The sequence below is a fragment of the Pristiophorus japonicus genome, chromosome 1 (genome assembly GCF_044704955.1).
Source record: "Pristiophorus japonicus isolate sPriJap1 chromosome 1, sPriJap1.hap1, whole genome shotgun sequence".
In the NCBI taxonomy this organism is placed as follows: domain Eukaryota; kingdom Metazoa; phylum Chordata; class Chondrichthyes; family Pristiophoridae; genus Pristiophorus; species Pristiophorus japonicus.
Genome location: NC_091977.1, coordinates 239,475,985 through 239,502,212, shown reverse-complemented (window position 1 = coordinate 239,502,212; position 26,228 = coordinate 239,475,985). Strand labels below are relative to the sequence as shown.

General features: G+C 50.6%; 1 pseudogene; it reads right to left on the bottom strand.

Moving 5' to 3' along the window:
• Positions 1-24,922: 24,922 nt before the first annotated feature.
• On the bottom strand, positions 24,923-25,158 carry LOC139279776 (U2 spliceosomal RNA; annotated as a pseudogene).
• Positions 25,159-26,228: the final 1,070 nt, after the last annotated feature.

Here is a 26,228-nt window from a genome sequence, read left to right as displayed (position 1 = left end):
TCATCATGTACTGTACCACTCTCGCCTTGTGATGGATGGGTCGCTCCCCTGGAATCAAGTGGATCTGCACTTTTGCTCCTTGGAACTTCCCAATGTCCGGTTCGAACAGCAAGGGGAACTTGTTTAGGACCTGCGCACATGAGGTATCATTGATGGACGAAAGCGCTCGGACGTCATCCCAGTTCCAGCGTATCTTTCCAAGCCAGCGACTGCCGAAAAGCATGGAGCCATCGCCCGATACCACCCAGAGTGGTAAATTGTGCACCGGTCCATCGTAAGAGACCTTTACGAAAGCACTGTCGATTACGAGAATCAGTTCCTTTGTGTATATTCTCAATTTAGTACGAATGGGGATCAGGACTGACCTTGGGGCCTTGCTGCACCACAATTTATCAAAAATCTTTATGCTCATTATGGACTGGCTCACGCCCGTGTCCAGCTCCATTGACACCGGGAGTCCATTTAATTCAACCTTCAGCATTATCGGGAGACACTTTGTGGTAAATGTGTGTACCCCATATACCTCTGCCTCCTCAGTCTGAGGCTCTGGTTCGTAGTGATCCACTGTGGATCTATCCTCCTCTGCAACATGGTGGTTTGCAGGATTAGCAGGGTTTGCAGCTCGCCTGCACATACATTGGAGGTGTCCCATTGTTCCACAGCCCTTGCAAACGTATTCTTTGAAGCGGCATGAATGGAAACGATGATCACCCCCGCAGTGCCAACATGGTGTTAATGGCCTTGCATTCAGCACCCTTGATGGTGGGCTCTGAGTCACATGCGGACGTACAGCTGCAGGCATGTACGTCCTGCCCTGTACATTACGATTCGAAAACAACATTACTTTGTTCACAGTACTTGCAGCAGCACTCATGTGCTTAGAGATTTGTTTGGTATTGTCACTGGTAGCGATAAACGCCTGGGCTAGTGTTATGGCTTTACTCAAGGTTGGGGTCTTCACAGTCAAAAGTTTTGAAGTATTACTTCATGGCCAATGCCAAGTACAAAGAAGTCCCTGAGCATGTGCTCCAAGTGTCCTTCAAATTCGCAATGTCCTGCAAGGCGCCTAAGCTCGGCAACGAAGCTTGCCACTTCCTGGCCTTCAGACCTCTTGTACATGTAGAACCAATACCTCGCCATCAGAATGCTTTCCTTCGGTTTAGATGCTCCTGGACCAGTGTGCACAAATCATCGTACGACTTCTCTGTGGGTTTCACTGGAGCGAGCAGGTTTTTCATGAGGCCATACGTTGTTCCCCCGCAAACGGTGAGGAAGATCGCCCTTCGTTTGTCAGCGTTCGCTTCTCATTCCAGCTCGTTGGCCACGAAGTATTGGTTGAGTCGCTCCACAAAGGTTTCTCAATCATCTCCCTCCGAAAATTTCTCCAGGATGCCCACTTTTCTCTGCATTATTGCGCTGGGGTTCGTCATCTGTATCACGTCACCAGTTGTTATGTCTTGAATAAAGAATCAGACCAGATATTGCAAGCGCAAAGTAAGGTGTGACCGTAGTTCTTTATCACATGTCTCAGAGTGCCTCTCCAGCCTGTGAGGCCTCCTTATGTACAGGTGCTCCCAAGGGATTGTGGGATCTCTTGGGACTCCAGGGGATAAGCCCTGGTGGTTAAACATGGTATTTACAGGTTTACATATATAACAACTTTATTAAATGAATAAATGTAATACTTACTCTGCCGAAACCAACGAGATTGTTGCAGCATTTCCGGCACTGGTTCTTTCGCTTCGTGTGTTGTTGACGACACGACCTCCGTGATGTCGGACCAGGTTCCCTGGTACAGCCTGGGGGGTGGTTTCTTACGACCACCCCGGGTCAATTGAACCGATCGATTTTCCACCTCGGAGACCAGAGCAGCATTGGCCTCTTGGCTGAAGCGCTTTGTGCGCCTTCGTCCTCCCATCTCACCCACTTCGGCCACATCCTCCTCTTCACTCACATTTATCTCCTCAAGTAATTCTATATTCTGCATTTTTCAAATAAAATGTCCAACAATACCAATACCAATAACACACCAACAGTACTCTCCATAAGCTTCCTCCTCTATCTCTGTCTCTCTCTCTCTTCTCTCACTCTCTTCTGCGCATGTGCAGATGACCCCTGACCTCCTGAAACAAGGGAAAAGAGCAATGCTATGGAAGCCAGCCTTGCATGATGGAATAAATCGCTAATGCACATTTAACATCGCTACAGTTAACGCCCAAGTTAAAAAGTGGAAACTAGTGAGTTTTAAAATGGGCGATATTCCGGCGATCACCAAAAAATATATAATTGCTAACGTCGGAAATACCACCCATTTTTGGGCAATCTGGATACCAATGCAAAGTCTAACCCTTGACGTTTCCTGTTGGAGTGACCAGACGTCTCTTCACAGGTGCTAATTATGGAGGCCTTGAGGGCAGACCAGGCACGGTGGACAATCTGCATCTCCGGTTTACTGGAAGTCGTCAGGTTTCCAGTGAAACCTGGCTGAAGAGGGCTTTCTTAGCAGGTTCTTTGAGTGTTTCAGCACTGAAATTCCTGTGGCAGCGTTTCTGTTGCCGCTGCTGTTTTGGGGCTACATTGATGGAAACTACAGAGCTGATTAGGTGATGGTCAATCCAGCAGTTGTCAGCTCCTGTCATGGCGCAGGTGATGTGGATGTCCTTGTGGTCCCTCGCTCGGACGATGATGTATTCTAGCAGATGGCAATGCTTGGAGCGAGGGTGTTGCCATGAGGCCTTGGACTTGTGCCTCTGACGCACCAGACAAGATCATGGTAATGACAAGACCATGTTCTAAGCATTGCGTCAGGAGGGGTATCCTTGGAGTTAGTTGTCCCTACCCTGTCTCTGCTGATCACACCACCCCAGAGGTCTTTGTCCTTTCAAACTCTGGTGTTAAAGTCGCGAAGGAGGTTCAGCTTGTCGCTTGTTGAGACTCGGGACACGGATTGTTCAAGGCTGGAGTAGAATTCCTCTTTGGTCTCGTCTGTAGCTTCCAGTGTTGGGGCAACGCACTGATGATGGTAGCGCATTGGTTCCGGGCTACGGTGAGCCGAAGAGTCATGAGGCGTTCGTATATCTCGCAAGGGGAGTCTCTAAGGCACTCAACTAGTTCATTTTTTATGGCGAAGCCTACCCCATGGAGGCGCCGTTCTTCTTCTGGTTTACCTTTCCAGAAGAAGGTGTAACCACCAACTTGTTCCTTGAGCTGGCCTTCCCTTGCCCGCCGAGTCTCGCTTGGGACGTCGATGTCTATGTCGAATCATCTGAGTTCCCGGGCAACGATAGCAATACCGCGTTCCGGTCTGTCGCTTTTGGGGTTGTTCATAAGGGTTCTGATCTTCCAGGTCCCAAACTTCATTTTAACGTGGTGGAAGATGCCTGTGTGTGAATTCTTTTAATATGGGGCAGCCGATGCACACCAGCAGCCATACAGGCTTGACAGAGCAAGGTCTTGTTCCAATGGCAAGGGCATCCAAAACAATTGGAGATTAGGTTCCGCTGCATGAGCCTAGTACACAGACACACACACACACACATATTCCTACTGTCCTCCTCCCTCCTTCCCACAGGTCCGCTCTCCCTGGGTGTCGTAGGATGCAGTGTAGGCCTCTCGACCACACTGTTGGCCCGTGCTGCATCTTCCTTGGGCCCCGACCCCACTGCTGGTCCACGTTGCGCCACTCCTGGGCTCGACCTCGCTGCTGGGTCCAATCCTCACTCCTGGGCTCGACCTCGCTGCTGGGTCCCGACCTCACTCCTGGGCTCGACCTAGCTCCTGGGTCCCGACCTCACTCCTGGGCTCGACCTAGCTCCTGGGTCCTGACCTCACTCCTGGGCTCGACCTAGCTCCTGGGTCCTGACCTCACTCCTGGGCTCGACCTAGCTCCAGGGTCCTGACCTCACTCCTGGGCCTCGACCTAGCTCCTGGGTCCGGACCTCACTCCTGGGCTCGACCTAGCTCCTGGGTCCTGACCTCACTCCTGGGCTCGACCTAGCTCCTGGGTCCCGACCTCACTCCTGGGCTCGACCTAGCTCCTGGGTCCCGACCTCACTCCTGGGCTCGACCTAGCTCCTGGGTCCTGACCTCACTCCTGGGCTCGACCTAGCTCCTGGGTCCCGACCTCACTCCTGGGCTCGACCTAGCTCCTGGGTCCTGACCTCACTCCTGGGCTCGACCTAGCTCCTGGGTCCCGACCTCACTCCTGGGCTCGACCTAGCTCCTGGGCTCGACCTCGCTGCTGGGTCCCGACCTCACTCCTGGGCTCGACCTAGCTCCTGGGTCCCGACCTCACTCCTGGGCTCGACCTAGCTCCTGGGTCCCGACCTCACTCCTGGGCTCGACCTCACTCCTGGACCTCGACCTCACTGCTGGGTCCCGACCTCACTCCTGGGCTCGACCTCACTGCTGGGTCCCGACCTCACTCCTGGGCTCGACCTCACTCCTGGACCTCGACCTCACTGCTGGGTCCCGACCTCACTCCTGGGCTCGACCTCACTCCTGGGCCTCGACCTCACTGCTGGGTCCCGACCTCACTCCTGGGCTCGACCTCACTCCTGGGCTCGACCTCGCTGCTGGGTCCCGACCTCACTCCTGGGCTCGACCTAGCTCCTGGGTCTTGACCTCACTCCTGGGCTCGACCTCACTCCTGGGCCCAACCTCACTCCTGGGCTCGACCTAGCTCCTGGGTCCCGACCTCACTCCTGGGCTCGATCTAGCTCCTGGGTCTTGACCTCACTCCTGGGCTCGACCTCGCTGCTGGGTCCTGACCTCACTCCTGGGCTCGACCTAGCTCCTGGGTCCTGACCTCACTCCTGGGCTCGACCTAGCTCCTGGGTCCCGACCTCACTCCTGGGCTCGACCTAGCTCCTGGGTCCTGACCTCACTCCTGGGCTCGACCTAGCTCCTGGGTCCTGACCTCACTCCTGGGCTCGACCTAGCTCCTGGGTCCCGACCTCACTCCTGGGCTCGACCTAGCTCCTGGATCCCGACCTCACTCCTGGGCTCGACCTAGCTCCTGGGTCCCGATCTCACTCCTGGGCTCGATCTAGCTCCTGGGTCCTGACCTCACTCCTGGGCTCGACCTAGCTCCTGGGTCTTGACCTCACTCCTGGGCTCGACCTAGCTCCTGGGTCCTGACCTCCCTCCTGGGCTCGACCTAGCTCCTGGGTCCCGACCTCACTCCTGGGCTCGACCTAGCTCCTGGGTCCTGACCTCACTCCTGGGCTCGACCTCACTCCTGGGTGGGCTCGACCTCACTCCTGGGCTCGACCTCGCTGCTGGGCCCTGACCTTACTCCTGGGCCTCGACCTCACTCCTGGGCCTCAATCTCACTGCTGGGTCCCGACCTCACTCCTGGGCTCGACCTCACTGCTGGGCCTCGACCTCACTGCTGGGTCCCGACCTCACTCCTGGGCTCGACCTAACTCCTGGGTCTTGACCTCACTCCTGGGCTCGACCTCACTCCTGGGCCCAACCTCACTCCTGGGCTCGACCTAGCTCCTGGGCCCAACCTCACTCCTGGGCTCGACCTAGCTCCTGGGTCCCGACCTCACTCCTGGGCTCGACCTAGCTCCTGGGTCTTGACCTCACTCCTGGGCTCGACCTCGCTGCTGGGTCCCGGCCTCACTCCTGGGCTCGACCTAGCTCCTGGGTCCCGACCTCACTCCTGGGCTCGACCTAGCTCCTGGATCCCGACCTCACTCCTGGGCTCGACCTAGCTCCTGGGTCCCGACCTCACTCCTGGGCTCGACCTAGCTCTTGGGTCCCGACCTCACTCCTGGGCTCGACCTAGCTCCTGGGTCTCGACCTCACTCCTGGGCTCGACCTAGCTCCTGGGTCCTGACCTCACTCCTGGGCTCGACCTAGCTCCTGGGTCCCGACCTCACTCCTGGGCTCGACCTAGCTCCTGGGTCCTGACCTCACTCCTGGGCTCGACCTCACTCCTGGGCCCAACCTCACTCCTGGGCTTGACCTCACTCCTGGGCTCGACCTCACTCCTGGGCTCGACCTCGCTGCTGGGCCCTGACCTCACTCCTGGGCTTGACCTCACTCCTGGGCCCGACCTGACTCCTGGGTCCTGACCTCACTCCTGGGCTCGACCTCCCTTCTGGATGGGCTCGACCTCACTCCTGGGCCCCGACCTCGGTCCTGGGAAAGATGTAACTCACTCAGCGGGAGACTGGCGGGATGGGATCAGCGGCACTTATTAAACATGTCCCCGATCGATTTTATTTTCCGTTGGCTTCAATCGGGTAGGGTGTGAAATGGGCGTCAGTTTCCTGCTGGGCGGGTTAGTTTAAAATTATCCCCAAATATCATTTTAATTAGCAGGGTGTGCTCTATCTGAGGTGCAGAAGGCTAGCAGCTGGTACAGGTACCAGCTGTTCATGTTGCAAACCCGCTCTGTTCCTCTGCACGCTACTTGTAAGCTCGAATCTGCAACAACTGACAACAGGTGATATGATTATATGTGCATTTACTTTAACATGAACATTTACAAAAAGGTCAGTTCAGCAGACCACTCAAACATGTGGTCAAGCGCGAGCCTGATCAGAAGGGTATTACAAATCCTTCAAGGAGCCATTTACTGCATCAAATATTACTTATTCATGGATTCAGATTCCTCCATGGCCTCACTCCTTCCTATCTCTTTAATCTCCCCCAACCTTCCAACCCTCTGGGATCTCTGCGTGACTCCAATTCTAGCCTTTTGCGATTTTAATCACTCCACCATTGATGGTCGTATCTTCAGCTGTTTGGGCCCTAAGCTCTGGAACTCCCTCCCTAAAGCTCCCCGCCTCTCTACCTCTCTCTCCCCTTTAAGACTCTCCTTAAAACCTACCTCTTTAACCAAGCTTTTGATCGCCTGTCCAAATCTCCGAATGTGGCTCAATGTCAAATTCTGAATAACAATGCTCCTGTGAAGTGTCCTGGGACATTTTACTACGTCAAAGGCAAGATATAAATGCAAGTTATTGTTGAATAATTTTATTGCATAGTAAGTGAGCTCCCATCCAACAATTCCTAAAAACTATTTTCTAATAAACAAGACCTGAAATTCTGATTGGAGGCTTCCTTTGGACAAAATTTCTCTACAAATGTACCTGGTGGTCCCGGAGGCACTGGATTCTGGTCAGAGGCCTGTTTTCCACGCGTTTCGCAGCACCTCCACGTCTTCTAGCTACGGAAGGAGAAGCTGGAGTCACGTGCGCCTGGACCACCAATCACTGCAGTATTCTCATTGATAATAATGGGATCTCTGATTTTACGAGTTCCCATTATTATCAATGAGAATAACCCCGTAAAACACCCAAACACAACATAATCAATTAAAAAAATACAACACATATTAAAAATTAATTGAAATTGGAGTTAATTAACTGTTTTAGAAAAAAAAGTATTTGAGGGATTTAAAAAAAATGTTTTTTAATAGGGTTGAAAATAAACTTACCTTAGTGGACAGGGTTTTTACTATAAAAATGTGTATTAAATGTTATATTTATATGTTTTAATACTCTTACACTGGTAAGAGTAGGCTATGCATCAGGTGTAAAAGTTTGAAGGACATTCGCTGGGCAAGAGATGGGCAAATAGCCCAATCTCGCCCGCGCAGATGTCCTTCTTCCAGGGATGCGGAGGATCTGTCAAGAGATATATTGACAGATCGGAAAAGCTGGTTTTCGGCACATGCGCATTGTGCTCCAAATAACGGCTTTTGCGAAGCCTCGCCGGGTCCGTACGTATTCCGTACGGACCCAACGAGGCCGGCATTTCAGGGCCATCACCTATTCTAGAAGAGTATTTGAATCAAATTCATTCAGTTGCAGACTGCTAAGCAGAGCACATGACCATCATCCCACCTGGACAACATGGACCATTTCCCATACCTCGGGAGCCTCTTATAAACAAGGGCAGGCATTGACTACGAGATCCAACACCGCCTACAGTGCGCCAGTGCAGCCTTCGGACGCCTGAGGAAAAGAATATTTGAAGACCAGGCCATGAAAACTGCCACCAATCTCATGGTCTACAGGGCTGTACTAATACCCGCCCTCCTGTACGATTCAGAGACATGGACCATGTACAGTAGACACATCAAGTCACTGGAGAAATACCACCAACGATGTCTCTGCAAGATCCTGCAAATCCCCTGGGAGGACAGATGCACCAACGTTAGAGTCCTCGACCAGGCCAACATCCCCAGCATTGAAGCATTGACCACACTTGATCAGCTTCGCTGGGCAGGCCACATTGTTCGCATGCCAGACACGAGACTTCCAAAGAAAGCGCTCTACTCGGAACTCCTTCACGGCAAACGAGCCAAAGGTGGGCAGAGGAAACATTATAAGGACACCCTCAAAGCCTCCCTGATAAAGTGCGACATCCCCACTGACACCTGTGAGTCCCTGGCCAAAGATCGCCCTAAGTGGAGAAAGTGCATCCGGGAGGGCGCTGAGCACCTCGGGTCTCATCGCTGAGAGCATGCAGAAATCAAACGCAGGCCGCGGAAAGAGCATGCAGCAAACAAATCCCACCCACCCTTCCCTCAATGACTATCTGTCCCACCTGTGACAGGAACTGTGGTTATCTTATTGGACTGTTCAGCCACCGAAGGACACATTTTGCGAGGGACTGCCTATGATGATGATGAATTGGTGGCAGATCCCTCAACCTTCAGGTGACCATGGAAAGGCAGGACACTGGCATTTTACATGCAGCACTGATTAAAATTAAAGTACCAGGAGTCTGGGAAACATCACTGGAAATTGAAAGCAATAACCCTTTACCTGACTGGGTACAATGTATTTGCTTCATATGAAGGGTGCAAAATTCATGGGAACCGCGCCCCCCCACCCCCCACCCGCCCTCATTGTTTGGACTCATTCAAAAGGAAATTTAATTTGGAACTATCTGCCAGAAAGTTTGAAATCCTAAAGTGCGCATGTTAGAAACTATGAACTTTAATCGAATTTGGGATTTTACAAAGCAGATTGAACCTGTATGGGCAGGGCTAAAGGGCTAAAGGAACTATCCTTCAAGGAAACCAGTTTTGAGTATTGAAACTGTCTGGGTATCCCGCCAAAATATGACAAAGAATTCGGGCAGGTTTGGCGCGAGGATTAGAACAGCTCAAAACGTATAACTGTGCCCTGCTTTAACAAAGGGTATGCTTATGCTAGTTACGCTATGCTATGCATCAGATCAAGAAGGGAGAGAGACCATCGCAGCAGTTGTAACTAACTTCTCCAGCCTCGACGTCCTGAAATTGGAAAAGGAAGGATCGCGGCAGCAACCGACCACGGCCAATGTGGTACCACCAAAACCACCGCGATCGATCAACTTTGAAATGAAACTCCATAAGGAAGAAGCCGAAGAATCGAAAGTTTCCACTCTACAATCTAAGTCCTGACTACCAACGGGTGAAAACATTACCTAAAGAGACTTTGAACCTATTTCTAACTAAAGAAAGTGGGTACTTACCCCATACATCCAAAACACATCCTACTGCATCAGCGGACACCACCCAACTGAAGATTGTGCAACAAGAAGTCCTCTACAACATTCGGGGTACAGCAAGCAGAACCTACAGAATTCAGCGAACCCCGAAATCGTGAACCACCGCCAACTAACAATGAAGGATTGGTAAGCATAGTCCCTGTTTGCACTGGAATCTAATCTAGTCAGTGTTAGGTATTGGGAGGTGGGAGGTGTATTATTCACTGTAACCCCTTTGAATGTGTGATGTATTGTTCTTTATTTTAAGTGATTATAAGTGTGACATTGTATTTTCTTGTCTTTAATAAAATCAAAGTTCTTTTGCACCAAACCAGTTGTCTCTTGCACTTTATCACATCCCCCAAATAAATCCAGAGTCGAGAACCCAGGGAGTGGGAACGATTCGAACCGCTCAGAAGGTCAGAGGTGAACCTGATCCCTGAGACCACCCCTTACAAAATGGAGACAGCGGCAGGACTCTGGTATAAGGGGTGTGATGCAGAGAGTGCTGATTTGGGAGAAAGAACCAAGATGGAAGAGAGGATTCCCTCCTATGTGTATAAGAAAGTGAATGTCACTAAAGAATGGGTGCTTGGTCTAATGCGCGCTGAGAGTCCGGGAGACGCTGCAGCCCAGTGGACAGCAAGCAAGGATCACAAAGAATCAGTAAAAAAGGCAATTTTGGTTGGTCTGTCTACAGCGACAAGTCCAACTCCTAGACAAAATCATTGAGTCACTACAGGCAGAACTATGGGAGTGTGCAGAGACATCACAGGAAAGGGCTATGGCAGGAGAGAGGTTATGGGGAGAACTCCGTAAGCTAAAACATGGAAAGGCCGAGCTAATGGAAAGGTTAAGAACAGTCAGGACTATTTTCAGTGTTCGGTTACCGAGGCTAAAAATAATGAAAAGATACTGCGGAAGGAAAGCACTCGCCTCATCCTTCAAGTAGAAGAGCTGGAGGAGAAATTAAGAGACGTACAGGCAGCATATAAAGTAGCTAGCACTAACGGGTTTGAGTCAGGAGACCACGGTCCCTGTCAACAACAAATCAAAAGTTTAACCCTTGCTCTGTCCAAGGCAAAAGGAATGGTATGCCTAATAAACCCGGGTATGGCCCAGGTAAACCTGGAAGAGAAGGAGGATACTGTTTAACCACCACCTGTGGTGCCGGTGGCTACACCGGTTCAGCAGCAGGAGGGGCGAACGAGTTGCGGAGTGGACAGGGATAGTGAACCACCACCACCTGTGGCGCCGAGTTTCAGCTCGGTTTGGCAGCAGGGAGGAGGGGTAGGCGAGCCAGTACAGGAAGGATCAGAACCAGGGCCAATGTGCCCGGACCGGCAACAAAAGTTTGGCCCACCCACCGGTGCTGGGGGTCTGGGGCCCCTGGAAAGTCAGTTTGTGGTTCCCCACACTACCCAACAGCTTAGGGCTATGATAAGTCACCTGGGAAAGCTCACTCCAAAGGGAGATCCCTCAGTTCACTTTATGGAAGTAGAACAGGCAGGGGATACTAACGGGTGTGATAATGCCGAGATAGCAAAGATGCTCCTCCTCTCACTGGACGGCAAGCTGTACCAGTCCCTCTCTGCTGAGAGCAAAAGGGGGGCAGAGGACATGTGCCGCCATCATGGAAGACATTTTAGAAGCCATGGGCTGTAATGACAGGAGTTTCTTCTCCAGAGTAGAGTAAACAGTGCAGCTCACAGGGGAAAGCCCACAGCCTTTTGCAGACAGACTGTGGCCTGTGTACCAGAGAGCCTGTAGTAGGGACCTCAACCGTAATCACCTAAGCCGGGACAAGAGAGCCCACTTGCTCCGAAGTCTGGTGGCAAACAGTTTACCATGTATAAGAACAAAGGCTGAGGCCTGGTTTGACCCAAGGGATCCCCAGGCCACCGAACAGGAAGTGGTCAGACAACTGACCCTAGCCTACCGGAACGGCAGGGGGATGGAAGAGCACCCAGCCAAGGGAAGGGTTCATGAGGTCAGACCGAGTCAGGATAAGAGGGAAGAGGGAAGAGGTAACCGAACACTGAAAATAGTCCTGACTATTCAAGATAAGGGGGGCGACCCCTCCGATACAAAATGTACCTGCTTCGGGAAAGCGTGGGCACTGGAGAAAGGATTGTAGAAATCCATGGAAGAGTAGCGCAGGGAAGAGTTCTCCAGCACGTGCCCAAAAGGCCGGACCCGGACCCGGAGCGCAGAACCTTCCCTCTTCCTTCGAGGAGTTCTTGGCCGCACTCTGGTCCATATTGGATGGCCCAGGGAAGGTAGCTACAACCATCGGGAGGGAAATCCCCTCCACCCCGCCAAATCCCGACCCATGACTTGAACCTGCACCGCCTGTGTACCTGCATCCCCTAAAATACAAGAGTCCGTGCGTTAAGATGGAGGTGGAGAAGGTGACAGGGACCTATCTGCTAGATACTGGAGTTTCAAGCACCATTGTATACGCAGATAACCCAGCCATCTCACCTCTATCAAACAGGGTCCTATACAGTCTAGTGGGTTTTACAGGGAATGAACAGGCTGGGTCGTTCTCCATCCCACTACCATTGAGAACCGTACTAAAGGCAGGTATCCCCAGCCAGCAGCCCTCGTCTGTGGAAATCACACAGGGGATGTGGCAGACTCACAGACTGCACCTAGAGGGGCGGTGGATTGTGTTACTTGAGGAGCTATCCACCCAATCATTTGGGATCCGGAGGCACCCCTAGTAGCCAGAACCCTAAGAAGGACTGTCCGCGCACCACGGCCTAAGGCACCGTGGTTGCCAGCGCCCCAATTCAAGTGGATCAGCCCCGGGAGAGGGACCAGCCACGAAAGGGTATCTAAAATCAGGGACCAGCCTGCGAGCAGGGACCCCCAGCTGGTAGCCTCGGGCGAAGAGGGACCCCCAGAAGAGATTGTGGTGGACCAGCCACCAATTGGGAGACCCCAGCCCGTAGCCATCGACCAGGCAGAACTCTGAGGTGAAGAAATGAACCAGGCAGCCATCCCCAAAGGAGCGGTGTGCTGCAGCACCGGAGGGAACGTTCCCCCAATAGTGTGGGACTCAGACCCACCTCCGGTCAAGGTACTCCGGGTCCTGCTGTATAGGCCAACTTACTACTGGCCCACTGGAAACCCAGAGGCCAGAGAAGAAAGGAGAAGGACAGGAATTAACCTGCCCACCCGGAGACGCGTGGCAGATTACAGAAATAGCACGGTATCAATTTAAGTATAGAAACATAGAAACATAGAAACATAGAAAATAGGTGCAGGAGTAGGTCATTCGGCCCTTCGAGCCTGCACCGCCATTCAATGAGTTCATGGCTGAACATGGAACTTCAGTACCCCATTCCTGCTTTCTCGCCATACCCCTTGATCCCCCTAGTAGTAAGGACTACATCTAACTCTTTTTTGAATATATTTAGTGAATTGACCTCAACAACTTTCTGTGGTAGAGAATTCCACAGGTTCACCACACTCTGCGTGAAGAAGTTTCTCATCATCTCGGTCCTAAATGGCTTACCCCTTATCCTTAGACTGTGACCCCTGATTCTGGACTTCCCCAAAATTGGGAAATTCTTCCTGAATCTAACCTGTTTAAACCCATCAGAATTTTAAACGTTTCTATGAGATCCCCTCTCATTCTTCTGAACTCCAGTGAATACAAGCCCAGTTGATCCAGTCTTTCTTGATATGTCAGTCCCGCCAACCCGTGAATCAGTCTGGTGAACCTTCGCGGCACTCCCTCAATAGCAAGAATGTCCTTCCTCAAGTTAGGAGACCAAAATTGAACACAATATTCCAGGTGTGGCCTCACCAAGGCCCTGTACAACTGTAGTAACAACTCCTTGCCCCTGCACTCCAATCCCCTCGCTATGAAGGCCAACATGCCATTTGCTTTCTTAACCGCCTGCTGTACCTGCATGCCAACCTTCAGTGACTGATCTACTATGACACCCAGGTCTCATTGCACCTCCCCTTTTCCTACTCTGTCACCATTCAGATAATAGTCTGTCTCTCTGTTTTTACCACCAAAGTGGATAACCTCACATTTATCCAGATTATACTTCATCTGCCATACATTTGCCCACTCACCTAACCTATCCAAGTCACTCTGCAGCCTCATAGCATCCTCCTCGCAGCTCACACTGCCACCCAACTTAGTGTCATCTGCAAATTTGGAGATACTACATTTAATCTCCTCGTCTAACTCATTAATGTACAATGTAAACAGCTGGGGCCCCAGCACAGAACCTTGCGGTACCCCACTAGTCACTGCCTGCCATTCTGAAAAGTACCCATTTACTCCTACTCTTTGCTTCCTGTCTGCCAACCAGTTGTTAATCCACATCAACACACTACCCCCAATCCCATGTGCTTGAACTTTGCACATTCATCTCGTGTGTGGGACCTTGTCGAAAGCCTTCTGAAAGTCCAAATGCACCACATCAACTGGTTCTCCCTTGTCCACTCTACTGGAAACATCCTCAAAAAATTCCAGAAGATTTGTCAAGCATGATTTCCCTTTCACAAATCCATGCTGACTTGGACCTATCATGTCACCTCTTTCCAAATGCGCTGCTATGACATCCTTAATAATTGATTCCATCATTTTACCCACTACCGATGTCAGGCTGATCGGTCTATAATTCCCTGTTTTCTCTCTCCCTCCTTTTTTAAAAAGTGGGGTTACATTGGCTACCCTCCAGTCCATAGGAACTGATCCAGAGTATATGGAATGTTGGAAAATGATTGTCAATGCATCTGCTATTTCCAAGGCCACCTCCTTAAGTACTCTGGGATGCAGTCCATCAGGCCCTGGGGATTTATCAGCCTTCAATCCCATCAATTTCCCCAACACAATTTCCCGACTAATAAGGATTTCCCTCAGTTCCTCCTTCTTACTAGACCCTCTGACCCCTTTTATATCCGGAAGGTTGTTTGTGTCCTCCTTAGTGAATACTGAACCAAAGTACTTGTTCAATTGATCTGCCATTCCTTTGTTCCCCATTATGACTTCCCCTTGTAAGGGAAATATGTTCCACACCGAGTCCAAGTACAGTGAAAGAAAACTTCACAGTTTATTCGTACAGATCGCTCTGGGAGAAGTGGGGAAACTCCGCAGCTTCGCCACACCCTTCTCTCCGAGCGAAGTTTTCAAGTTACAATTATACCTTTGGGGGCGGTCCCGCCCCCTTACACCATTATCCAATTATCTAACATTTTTGTAACGTCTTACCCTATATGGTAATGCTATGACACTCTATCTTTACATTGTGGTAATTCAAAGGTTAACTAGCATACGCACACACAAGTGGGGTTAGTTCCCCGTTTCAGCAGAAAAACAAGGAACTGTCTTTCTGTTATGACATAAAGCGAGGTACATCTGTTTGCATCTCCAATCATTCGTTGTTCTACTTCCCCTATCTTCATGACTCGGGGTCAACAAACGTTGGGGTCTAAATGTGTCTTTTGTTTTAAGCAGACAATTTGTTACTTGAACATTTACATGGTACAGAAACAAGAGTATTATAAACTTAAGAAATAATTCTTCCCCAACAGTCCCTCCTGTTGATCTTTTCCCATCTCATGCGTATAAGAACAATCCAATCCTACATTCGGACTGTCTCGTCGTCTTGTGCCAGGATTCTTGGGCAAGCCTGGAGCTGTTGGTACTGCTGAAAATGGAGGAGCAGCTTCTGATATGTTGCGAGTGGAAGTTGGGTTGTTGTATCGCTGATGCGGGTCCCGACAGCTATGGGTATCGCGGTACACAACTTGGACATACATATCTTAATCATCATTACCGCAAGGTACAAGGCCAGGCATATGCCCACAATCAAAATCAGCCCCTGTACAATACTTTGTCCCAACTTAGACTTCCATCCCCCCAGCCAGCCAACTTCACCATCCGGGGTGGTTAGTTTCCTCACTTCTCTCCTTATATGGTCGGCTAGGTTGGTTATATTCTCCGAATTATCGGGTATATAAGTGCAACATTCGGCCCCAATCAATGCGCAAGTGCCTCCGTTCTGGGCCAATACGTAATCTAGGGCCATTCGGTTCTGAAGTACAGTAGTACGTATGGCTACCATTTCAGCTGTTATGCTCTCCATCACCTCAGCAGTGTCGTTAGTTATTTGCTCCAGAACCCTCTCTATGTTTCTTAGTTCATCCATGGTGCGCCCTATCCCTTTTGGGAACATCACAACTCCAAAGAGCCTTTCTACCGGGCTAATCGCTCGTCTTCGTCGATCTGGTGTACACACCTCTGCCAGGGTACGTACCTGTCTGACAAAGGGGACCACATATCCCAAATAACAGGATCCTGTCCATCGCCTGGGGAACCAGGGATATGCCCCATGCCCGCACACAAAATAGGTGCTGTTATACGCTGCCATTTCATATATTGTGTCGGGGTCCCAAGACTGGGCCCACAGACCTCCACCTGTTTTATTCGGAAGGCGTGAGAGGATAGTGACCCGTGTGCCTGTTGTGATATTGAGGTTGTGTGGGCAATCGCTGTACCCTATGATATGTCCCTTTCTGCTGGTGTCATTTCGGGTTAAACATATGGTCCCCGTTGGCCTCCTGATTCCCGAGGTATTGGTCAGGACTAGGAATGGGGGCTCCCTTTTATGGTCATAGGGTGGTTGGTACCATCCCTGGAACGTTTGACTAATGGGGTACCCAGCACTTTCCCACTCGGTGACGTCCCCATGGTTGTTCACACGGTAGCGGTATGATGGTCCTCCTCTCATCCGTGATCCCTCTCTTGACCCGCCTTTCATCCTTCATTCTTGCATTGGCCCCCCTCCTCCTGTACCATTCTGGCTCAGAAGCCATTTGACAGTCTCAGTTAGGGTCAGTGGAATGGGGCGCAAAGGAACTCCCCCTTTGGAATGTATAGGGATATGTGAGCACACTCAACAACTAGAAAAGTTCCCATTTCGCGCATAAACATAAGACATATACAAAAAGGTGTTTACATGGAGCTCTCACTTCCGTCTCGCTTCCCACGCGCTGCACTTGTCGTACACCAATGCTACTATACAAATGTGGCACACAGTTTCATCTTATCACTTTATATTAACAACTAGTCAAAGGCAAAATGGCCGTATTTGTTGCTTGTAGTGTCTCTATTGACCTGTGGGCGAATCAAAGAATGGTGGATACTACAGGCATTAGTTTTTCGGCTCGAAAACCTTAAGCTGGGTCCAGTGTTTCCACTGCCCCCGTCCTCTCATGTCGACGCAGGCACATGTATCTCCACTAATCATAACCTCGTACGGTCCTATCCATTTTGGTGCAAAGCCAGGCTTCCCAGGGATGACCTATGGCATTACGCGGGTCCCTGCCTGGGGCACATCTGGGAGGGCGGTGGATTCTAATTTCTCGTCCTGTCGGAGCTGCTTATCCCTGACCTGCGTTCTCATCTCCTTAAGACTGTTGCTCATTTCAAGGACGCACCTCCTGATCCTATCCCTTAAGGGTCCCACATCAGTCCCCCCTGTAATGATCCCTTCTGGGAGTTGCATTGCTCTACCCATCATTAGCTCAAAGGGGGACAGCCCAGTCATCCTGTTTGGGATCGCTCTTAACTTCATTAGAATGAGGGGCAACATGTCAACCCAGGTCCTCCCGGTTTCTCGGATTGCCTTTGCAATCGCCACCTTGAGGGTTCGATTCATCCGTTCTACCATCCCCGAGCTCTGGGGATGGTATGGGATGTGGAATTTCTGTCTTATCCCCATCAGTTTACATACTGCCTTTATCACCCCTCCCGTGAAGTGGGTGCCCTGATCTGAATCCATTTGCACCGGCACCCCCCATCTGGGGATGATCTCCTCGGCCAGTATCCTGGCCACTGTAGTGGCCGTACAATTTCGTGTGGGGAACGCTTCCACTCACCGAGTGAATTGGTCAATTACCACCAAGCAGTATCTTTTCCCCCGCGAGTCCGGCAGTGGCCCGGTGAAATCTATCTGTATATTTTCCCATGGCCCCCTTGGTCTCGGTTGATGGGCCATCCGTATCCCAACCGGCTTGCCAGGGTTATGTTGCGCACATGTTATACAGCGTTGACAGTGTTTGGCTATATCCCAGTCCATTCCAGGCCACCACCATTAGCTCGTGAGTAGCTCCGTCATGGACCCTCTGCCCAGATGTGCCACACCGTGGTGTAGGTCCAACAAAGTGTGCTTCATACAATTTGGGGCTATGACCTTCCCCTCTTTCCTCCACACTGAGTCTTTTTCCGGGGCGCCTCCCATCGCCTTCCACTCTACCCGCTCCTCGGGGGAGGTATCCACGTGAAGTTGGACTATGTCCACCTTCTCATGCGCCACACTACCCACTCCCTCTGTTCTCTCCTCTAAATCTTGTTCCAGTGCCCTTTGTGCGGCAGCATCCGCTGCCTGATTACCCTCTTGTTCCGGTGATCTGACCTTCTGATGGGCCCGAACCTTTATTACGGCTGCCCGTAACGGCTCATCCGTTGCTTTTAATAACTCCTGGAACCTCCCCTGGTGCCTGATTGGTTCCCCTCCTGTTGTGATGAACCCCCTTCTTCCCCAGGCTACCATGTAGTCGTGAACTACTCCGAATGCGTATCGGCTGTCGGTGTATATATTAACTGTCTTCCCCTTAGCTAACTTCAGGGCCTCCGTGAGGGCCACGATTTCGGCAACCTGCGCCGAAAGTCCCCCCTCTAGCCGTCCCGATGCGATGGTCTGCAGCCTGTCGTCTACTACCGCCCACCCCGTTCTGGGCGTCCCTTCCACGTACTTTCGAGACCCGTCCACGTAGAGGGTCATCTGTGCTCCCACCAGGGGTTCATCTGCAAGGCGGCCCTCGGTGGCCTCATCCTCTGCCTCGTTACATTCATGTCGTTCCCCATCTGCAAGGAGGCCCTCCGCTGGGTTTCCTCCCGTATCCCATATGATCACTACGGATTGATCTACCGGCAGCAGGACCGCCTCCCACCGTGCTCTGCGCATATTGGAGACCGATTTCAACCGTCCAGTATTCAGCATTTCTGATGTGTCTCGTGTGCAGGACAATATCCCCAGTCATCACGGTGGGTTCACTGACTTTCACTGCCCATGTGGCACAATCGAGGGCGGCCACGCATTTCGACAGTCCACCTACTACGGGTGACTGTTGTGTGGAATAATACGCCACCGGCCGCTTCTGGTCCCCATGCTGTTGCACGACTACTGCTGCATAAAACTCTCCTTCATTTTCACAATAAATGTGGAAGGGCTTCCCCATGTCGGGCAGTCCCAGTCCCGGGGCAGAGGTCAGTGCTTGTTTGAGTTTCCCATATGCCTCCTCCTGTTCTGTTCCCCATTCTATGGGTGCGGCGGCAGGCTTTCCGCCTTTTACTAATCTTTGGATTGGCTCTACTATTCCGGCGAACCCTGGGATGAAATTCCTACTATAGTTAAACAGTCCTAATACCTTCCTGACTCCTCGCACTGAGATCGGTCGGGGCATTGTCTGGATCACCACCTTCCGATCACTAGGCATGGTCCTGATTCCTTGGGATATTTCCTGTCCCAGGTACGTCACAGTCTCCTGGCCGATCTGAGCCTTCTTGGGGTTTACCTTAAACCCTCCATTGCTCAGGGCGTCCAGGACTGCAATGAGTGCTGCCTAGTGGCCTTCCGAGTCCTCAGACACTATCAATAGGTCAACCACATACTGCAATACTGTGCTACGGTCGGGAATCAAGTCTATGGTCTCCAGCACCGAGTCCATGACCCGGTGAAAGATTGCTGGACTATTGTGAAATCCATGCGGCAGTCGGGTCCAGGTATACTGTCTCCCACCCACCGTAAAGGCCAGTTTCTCCTGTGACTCCTGGTCCAGGGGAAGGGACCAGAATCCATTTGCAATGTCCAGCACCGTGAATATCCTATGCTGTGGGCTCAGGCCATTCAAAATGGTAGCCGGGCTAGCCACTATGGGATGTAATTTAGGGGTAACTTAGTTCAGGGCGGTGTAACCAATAGTGAGACGGTAGGACCAGTCAGGTTTTACGACCGGCCATACCGGAGAGTTTGTGGTACTCTCCGTTTCCCGGAGTATCCCTTTGTTGATGAGCTCGGACGCGATTCTTAACATGGCTTCAGCCACTTCCGGCTTTATTGGGTACTGTCGGTGAGCCTGATGCTCAGGTCCCGCAATATGGATTGGTGTCATCTTCACCCGTCCCGTGTCCTGTTTTGTTTTTGCCCAGACCTCTCCTAATGCCTCACATATTATTCCATTTATTCCCGGCTCCTGTTTCCAATCTCGGACCCTTAGGGCGGTGCTACCTATCTTTGCAATGTTTCGTAAGGCGATGGACGAGTTATTTTTTCGTCCGTCTGCCTCTGGCCAAATGATTTTATTGTGTCCGGCGTCTACCAGCAATCTAAATTCCCTCACCAGGTCTATTCCCAAGATAGTTCCCTCATTATTTTTACATACCAAAACTGGGTTAACAAGAGTTTATTCTCCAGTTCCACCATGTGCATCTCGCTTTTGAATGCCGGAATTTGTTCCCCCCCCCCCAGTCCCACTATGTAAATCTTATGCCGAGTCAAGGGCAGGGGTAGGTTTGTGATTGAGACGGCGGCTCCGGTGTCCACTAGCATTTCACATGGCCGGCCCCCTACTAGTGCAGACACAAACATCCGCTCATCTCCTCGCCCACGGGCCGGGGCCGCCACCCGTCAGCGAGTCCCCCTGGTCTTTAGGTAGTCCAGGAACTGGTTATATTCCTCGGCTCCTACTTTATCGCGCAAGGTGTTTCCGGACGTACCCGCGCCCTTTCCTTTCTTCCAACAATTCTCCTCTACATGGCCTTTCTTATTGCAATATGTACAAAATTTGGCAGAGCGGCAGTCTCGTGCCATGTGACCCATCCTTCCACATTGGAAACATGCCCCACCCCCCTTGGAGGTGGTCCCTGCTGCCCCCACCCGCTCCTGTTTCACCACTGCGGCCTTGTTCTCATGATCTTGAGTGTCCACCAAACATGCCCAACGGACAACCTCATCGTATACATTGTGTGTCATTACTCCCAACTTTATTACCGCTTGGTGTTTAGCGGACAACCCGTCTTTATACATCTGAACGAAGGGCGGATCGGTCAGTTGCGGGTCGGCCTGTCCGGACGACTCCTTATAGGCCTCGAATAATCGTTTCCCGAATTCACTACTCCCCTCACCCTTCCTTTGCTTACATGTCATGATTTTTCCCCAATTAACCTGAGGATTGCCCAGGGCGGTTTGGAGCGCTGTTTTAAAGAGGAGGAACACAGCGACCTGCTGGACCCGAGTCGCGAACAGTGTCACCGCCGTTGCCCATCCTCTGTCCGACATCCCAGCGCCCTGTAGATTCCTCCACTTGTCTTGTGGACAACTGGCGCGAAGTATGGCGTGAATGTCTCGGGGGTTTAGGTCGTGTAGGTCCCATAACATTTCTAATTTTGCCCAATAAGCCTCGTTGTTCGACCTGGGTTTTAAGGGTCCCAATTCCGTCATGACTATTTGTTTTTCGGCCGGGCTGAATGGCCAAAATTTTGAGGTAGGTTTTGCCGTCGCCCCCCCCCCCCCCGTTTCAGAGGCACGGCTTTCGCCTCCTTTGTGTCTGAGTTGTCCCCTGCCGGTGGGGCAGTTGGACTAACTTCTTCTTCCTCCTGATACCCGGGTGGCCCTTCTCCTCCGATTTTGCCCGCTGTTACGTTAAACCCCAAAAACCGGGGAGGATTGTACATTTCCAATTGATTTTCCAACTCCCGTATTCGCTGATTTTTTTCTGTCAGTTTAGCGCTTAATTCTACACATTCTGTCATTTTATTCTCTACCGCATCAGTCAATTTGACCAACTGGTTTACCAACAAAACAGCAGCTTTCTTCATTTCCTTTTGCTTCTGTGTTTCCCACCACTCCCGTTGTTCATGTACCTTCTTTGCCGGGTCCCAACCCTCCTTTTGCATTCTATCTATCAATCCCTTTTGGTCGACTAGGTACAGTCTGGCCAGGGACCCGGGGGGCCCCACTCCGTTTCCTTACCGGACATCGCAGTCTTTCCCGTCGTGGTCTTACTACTGTCAGCGGTCCATTCAGGACTTGCAGTCTCTATCGTCAGAAGTGTTTCAACACACTTGTGATTCATTAAAAATGGCACCTCCGCGACCCACTACGATCTTTTCCAGCTGCACCCGCAACTTATTACAACCACATTAATTGTTCTACACACGACCCCCAATGTCCCGGCCTGTGTGACTCAAAGTCGCAAGGAGATTAGTCCCTACTTCACTCACTGTTCCACTTTTCCGTCGCCACTTTGTCCTCTCTATGTTCCCTTCGACCTTAATCCTTGGCCTTCACGTGGGGCATTCGCCCTCTTAATTCCGGCTCAAGTTAGGTGACTGAGATAGTTTGTGACAATCGACGTGGCGGGCAACACTTGTTTCTTTCACACATCACTCATACCAAGCTAGCTTAGCATCTAACCCACGGCTCAACTGTGGTTTTTCTCACCATTCATGGACGTTTTGTTCTTTGGTGAATCAGGGCTCGGAGGTCGCCCTTTTCCCGGGGCTCAATTGACTGGATGGTCAAACCTTGACTACTCGTCCCTCTCCACCGGCTAGGCGACCCGAAGCGACCGTATTCACCCTGCTCGCAGCGCCAAATTGTAAGGGAAATAAGTTCCACACCGAGTCCAAGTACAGTGAAAGAAAATGTCACAGTTTATTCGTACAGAGCGCTCTGGGAGAAGTGGGGAATCTCCGCAGCTTCGCCACACCCTTCTCTCCGAGTGAAGTTTACACCATTGTCCAATTATAAAACATTTTTGTAACGTCTTACCCTATATGGTAATGCAATGACAATCTATCTTTACATTGTGGTAAGTCAAAGGTTAACTAGCATACGCACACACAAGTGGGGTTAGTTCCCCATTTCAGCAGAAAAACAAGGAACTGTCTTCCTGTTATGACATAAAGCGAGGTCCATCTGTTTGCATCTCCAATCGTTCGTTGTTCCACTTCCCCTATCTTCATGACTCGGGGTCAACGAACATTGGGGTCTAAATGTGTCTTTTGTTTTAGCAGACAATTTGTTGCTTGAACATTTACATGGTACAGAAACAAGAGTATTATAAACTTAAGAAATAATTCTCCCCCAACACCCTGATTCTGACTGCAGGGGACCAACGTTTGTCTTTACTAACCTTTTTCTCTTGACATATCAATAGAAGCTTTTGCAATCTGTCTCAATGTTCCCTGCAAGCTTCCTCTCGTACTCTATTTTCCCTGCCCTTATCAAATCCTTTGTCCTCCTCTGCTGAGTTATAAATTTCTCCCAGTCCCGGGTTCACTGCTATTTTTGGCCAATATTTATGCCACTTCCTTGGCTTTAATACTATTCCTGATTTCCCTTGATAGCCATGGTTGAGCTACCTTCCCTTTTTTATCTTTACGCCAGACAGGGATGTATAATTGTTGTAGTTCATCCATACGGTCTCTAAATGTCTGCCATTGCACATCCACTGTCAACCCTTTAAATATCATTCGCCAATCTATCCTAGCCAATTCACGTCTCATAACTTCAAAGTTATCCTTCTTTAAGTTCTGGACCTAGGTCTCTGAATTAACTGTTTCATTCTCCATCCTAATGTAGAATTCTACCATGTTATGCTCACTCTTCCCCAAGGGGCCTCGCACAACGAGATTGCTAATTAATCCTCTCTCATTACACAACACCCAGTCTAAGATGGCCTCCCCCCTAGTTGGTTCTTCGACATATTGGTTTAGAAAACCATCCCTTATGCACTCCAGGAAATCCTCCTCCACCGTAAGAGTCTAGCGTAGTATAGGATTATCTGTGTAATGATAGTGATACATGTACTAGTTTGTGGGGTAAGACAAAGAATCCACCTGTGCAGCTATTTAAAAGAGGCACAGGCCAGGTAACACCCGGGAGTAGGAAGAATCTACCGGTATAGCTATTAAAGGAAGCACCGGTAAGATAAGAGTAAATCGGCTGTGAGACAAAAGTTAAAAGCAGACATCAGTTCCATAAGGAACTGAATAAGACAGCCGGTCGATTAAAGACTGTATTGTGTGTCTGAGAAAAAATGAGCCCAAATTGGAACTCGGTCACCTTTGTCAAGCCAGAGAGCTTTTCTCAGGGCTGGACAATCTGTTTTATGTGCCCCTACAGGAAGGAGAACAACATGAGAAGGGCCCTGTTCCTGCTCGCCCTGATAAGGATGAGCAGCAGCGACCGAGGAGACGTGGAAGAATCCTTCATTTATGGGTGCTCAGGAGCAAGAGCATCGATCGTGACTGTAGGAGGTGGCACACCGGGTGTGGGACAGCTCACTGTTTACGCCCACAAAGGGAGGTGGCCAGGGTGGCTGGGGTCTAACTCCAACTGCTACTCCAGCCAGGAAGGACTTACCTGTGGGGAAGCGTCCGTTCCATGTCCCAGGATGCGAGTCGTTGCTGCGCGGGTCAGTGTTATGGAGGGAAAACGGGTATGATTGACTTGTAAAGGGCAGATTCCCCTAAGTAGATGGTGGTGGCTCAGGAAGCTGAGCAAGGACGCGGGGGACCAGGAATCTGACTGGGAAAGACTCGGTAATGACACGTACCGTACCATCACGGGGACACGGGGAGGAGTGAAGGTGTATTGGAACAAGTGGTGGGAGTCTGAACAGGGAATTTAAGTTTGCATGTGGGGATCAGAGAATATTTGCCCCACAGGCACATCAATCGCCTTCGCAAGGCAATGACAAGATGAGGGGGAAGGGATGGGGTGGGATTCTAGCCTATACGGGTGTGCGGTCCCACACTCCTCACTCCCAATTAACGCCACCGAACTAAGAGCACACATTAAGAAACCCCTGCCCACGACCCCGCCAATACACACAATAATAGAAAGGTGTCCTACCACCAGCAAGGGACCTGGGAACGGATTAGTATTGGTGCCAACCGAAAAGGTGTTATATCAGGGGGTTAGTATGCAGTAGCTTCAGTTATTTTAAATCTTACCGAGGTGCACTTATCTGCATGGTGCCCGAAGGAAACAGAGCAGCTATACCAGGCTCTACTCAGAGAAATGTTCAAGAAATTTTACGAGTTAGACTTTGGGAATGTAGACAAAGCAGATCTATACACCCTATACCATGGGCACGGGGAGACCTAGAAGGGGAACCTTCAACGATATTTTTAAAGCATATAATACAGGGTCCGCTGTGATAAATAGCCGAGACAATATTGAACTACAAACACAGATTTTTTTTTTTTTTTTGGAAATTCGTAGCCAATCGTTCCAATTCTTTGTCAAATCACAAACGCCAGAGGTCACCTTGCACACGCCAAGGATCACTCTGCGCCAATGCTCTTAGCCAAAAGGCCTAGAGCCACTGCACCGTTCCTGGAAGTACTGCAATACCAGGTTCGTGCCATGGAGGTGGATGGGTCAGGTCCCCCACACACCTCCGTGGAGGTGGATGGGTCAAGCCACCCCACCCACCTCCTGTTTCCAAAAAAGCAAGCATATACCTTCCTGATCCAGGGAGAACCACCCGGAGGTCATGGTGGCTACTCCCCTGTCAGGTCAGTTACGCATGATCTTAGCCAAAAGGCCGAGATAAATGGAACACAGATAAATGGTTTAAAGAACCAACTGAGAAAGATCCTGAAACAGGAAAACACAGTAGTGGGGTCAGAGCTTACAGGAGGACCAAGCTATGACGGTCCATTTGAAAGAAATTGTGGCTGAGCTGGAAAAACATGCACGGACAGTGAATGCACTCATAGGGGAGAATAGAAATGCTTCCGACCAGGCTGCACAGAACGAGGTGTGCGTGCTGGAGGGGGCATGGTTGTTGAGCGAGGGCGAAACAACCTGGAGGATTTAAGACAAGGTTTAGTCCCCTCCTGGGTCAGTAACAAGCACCTCGTAGCCCTCCACCCATACAGTAATTCACTAAGCCCATGCCAGCTCCACCTAGCTTCTGAAGCCTACCCTGTCCCAGTAGATTGTGGGAAATCTAACCACACCATCATGGGGACAGTACTAAGGATGCCGGTCATGGGTAGGACAGCCCGACCCGCACCGGTATACAGGGTGGAGAACATTGGAGTCATTCAAGGTGGTGCATACGTTCGTTTTGCAGCGGTCCCACACTATGTCATAAAGTGGGAGCACGCTATGACGGGTACTGACCTCTCCAGATGCCGGAGCCGGGGTGCACACATAATACTGTGTCCCCAGTACTTGAATGCCTATTCTAAATCACAGTTGGGTTTAAAGCTGCTGGCACACAGCCTATTAACTGTACCATGGAGGTAATGTCAGAAGACCATGTCCCCCCACAGGTCGCATACATCGGGGGTGGGACATATTGTGTCAGCACCAGCGCGCCCCACTACCAGCATGGACAACACTTTTGGTGTCTGGTGAGTGACAGCAATTTTTGCTTTAAATTTGAGGCATCAGTTCAAGTGGCCGAGGAATGGATTGTCTCCATTCCTGAACCCTCCACTGTTCACCTCACTGTGAGAGAAAACATCACAAACCTCCAGGATTATGTTACACATTTTGGCTAAGCAATTCTCCCTCTACCCGAACATCTTACCGCTCTGCTAGCAGCTGTAGTAATCTCACAAAAACATTTCCATACTCTAGAACAAAAAACCATTGAAATAGGGAGAAAGATTC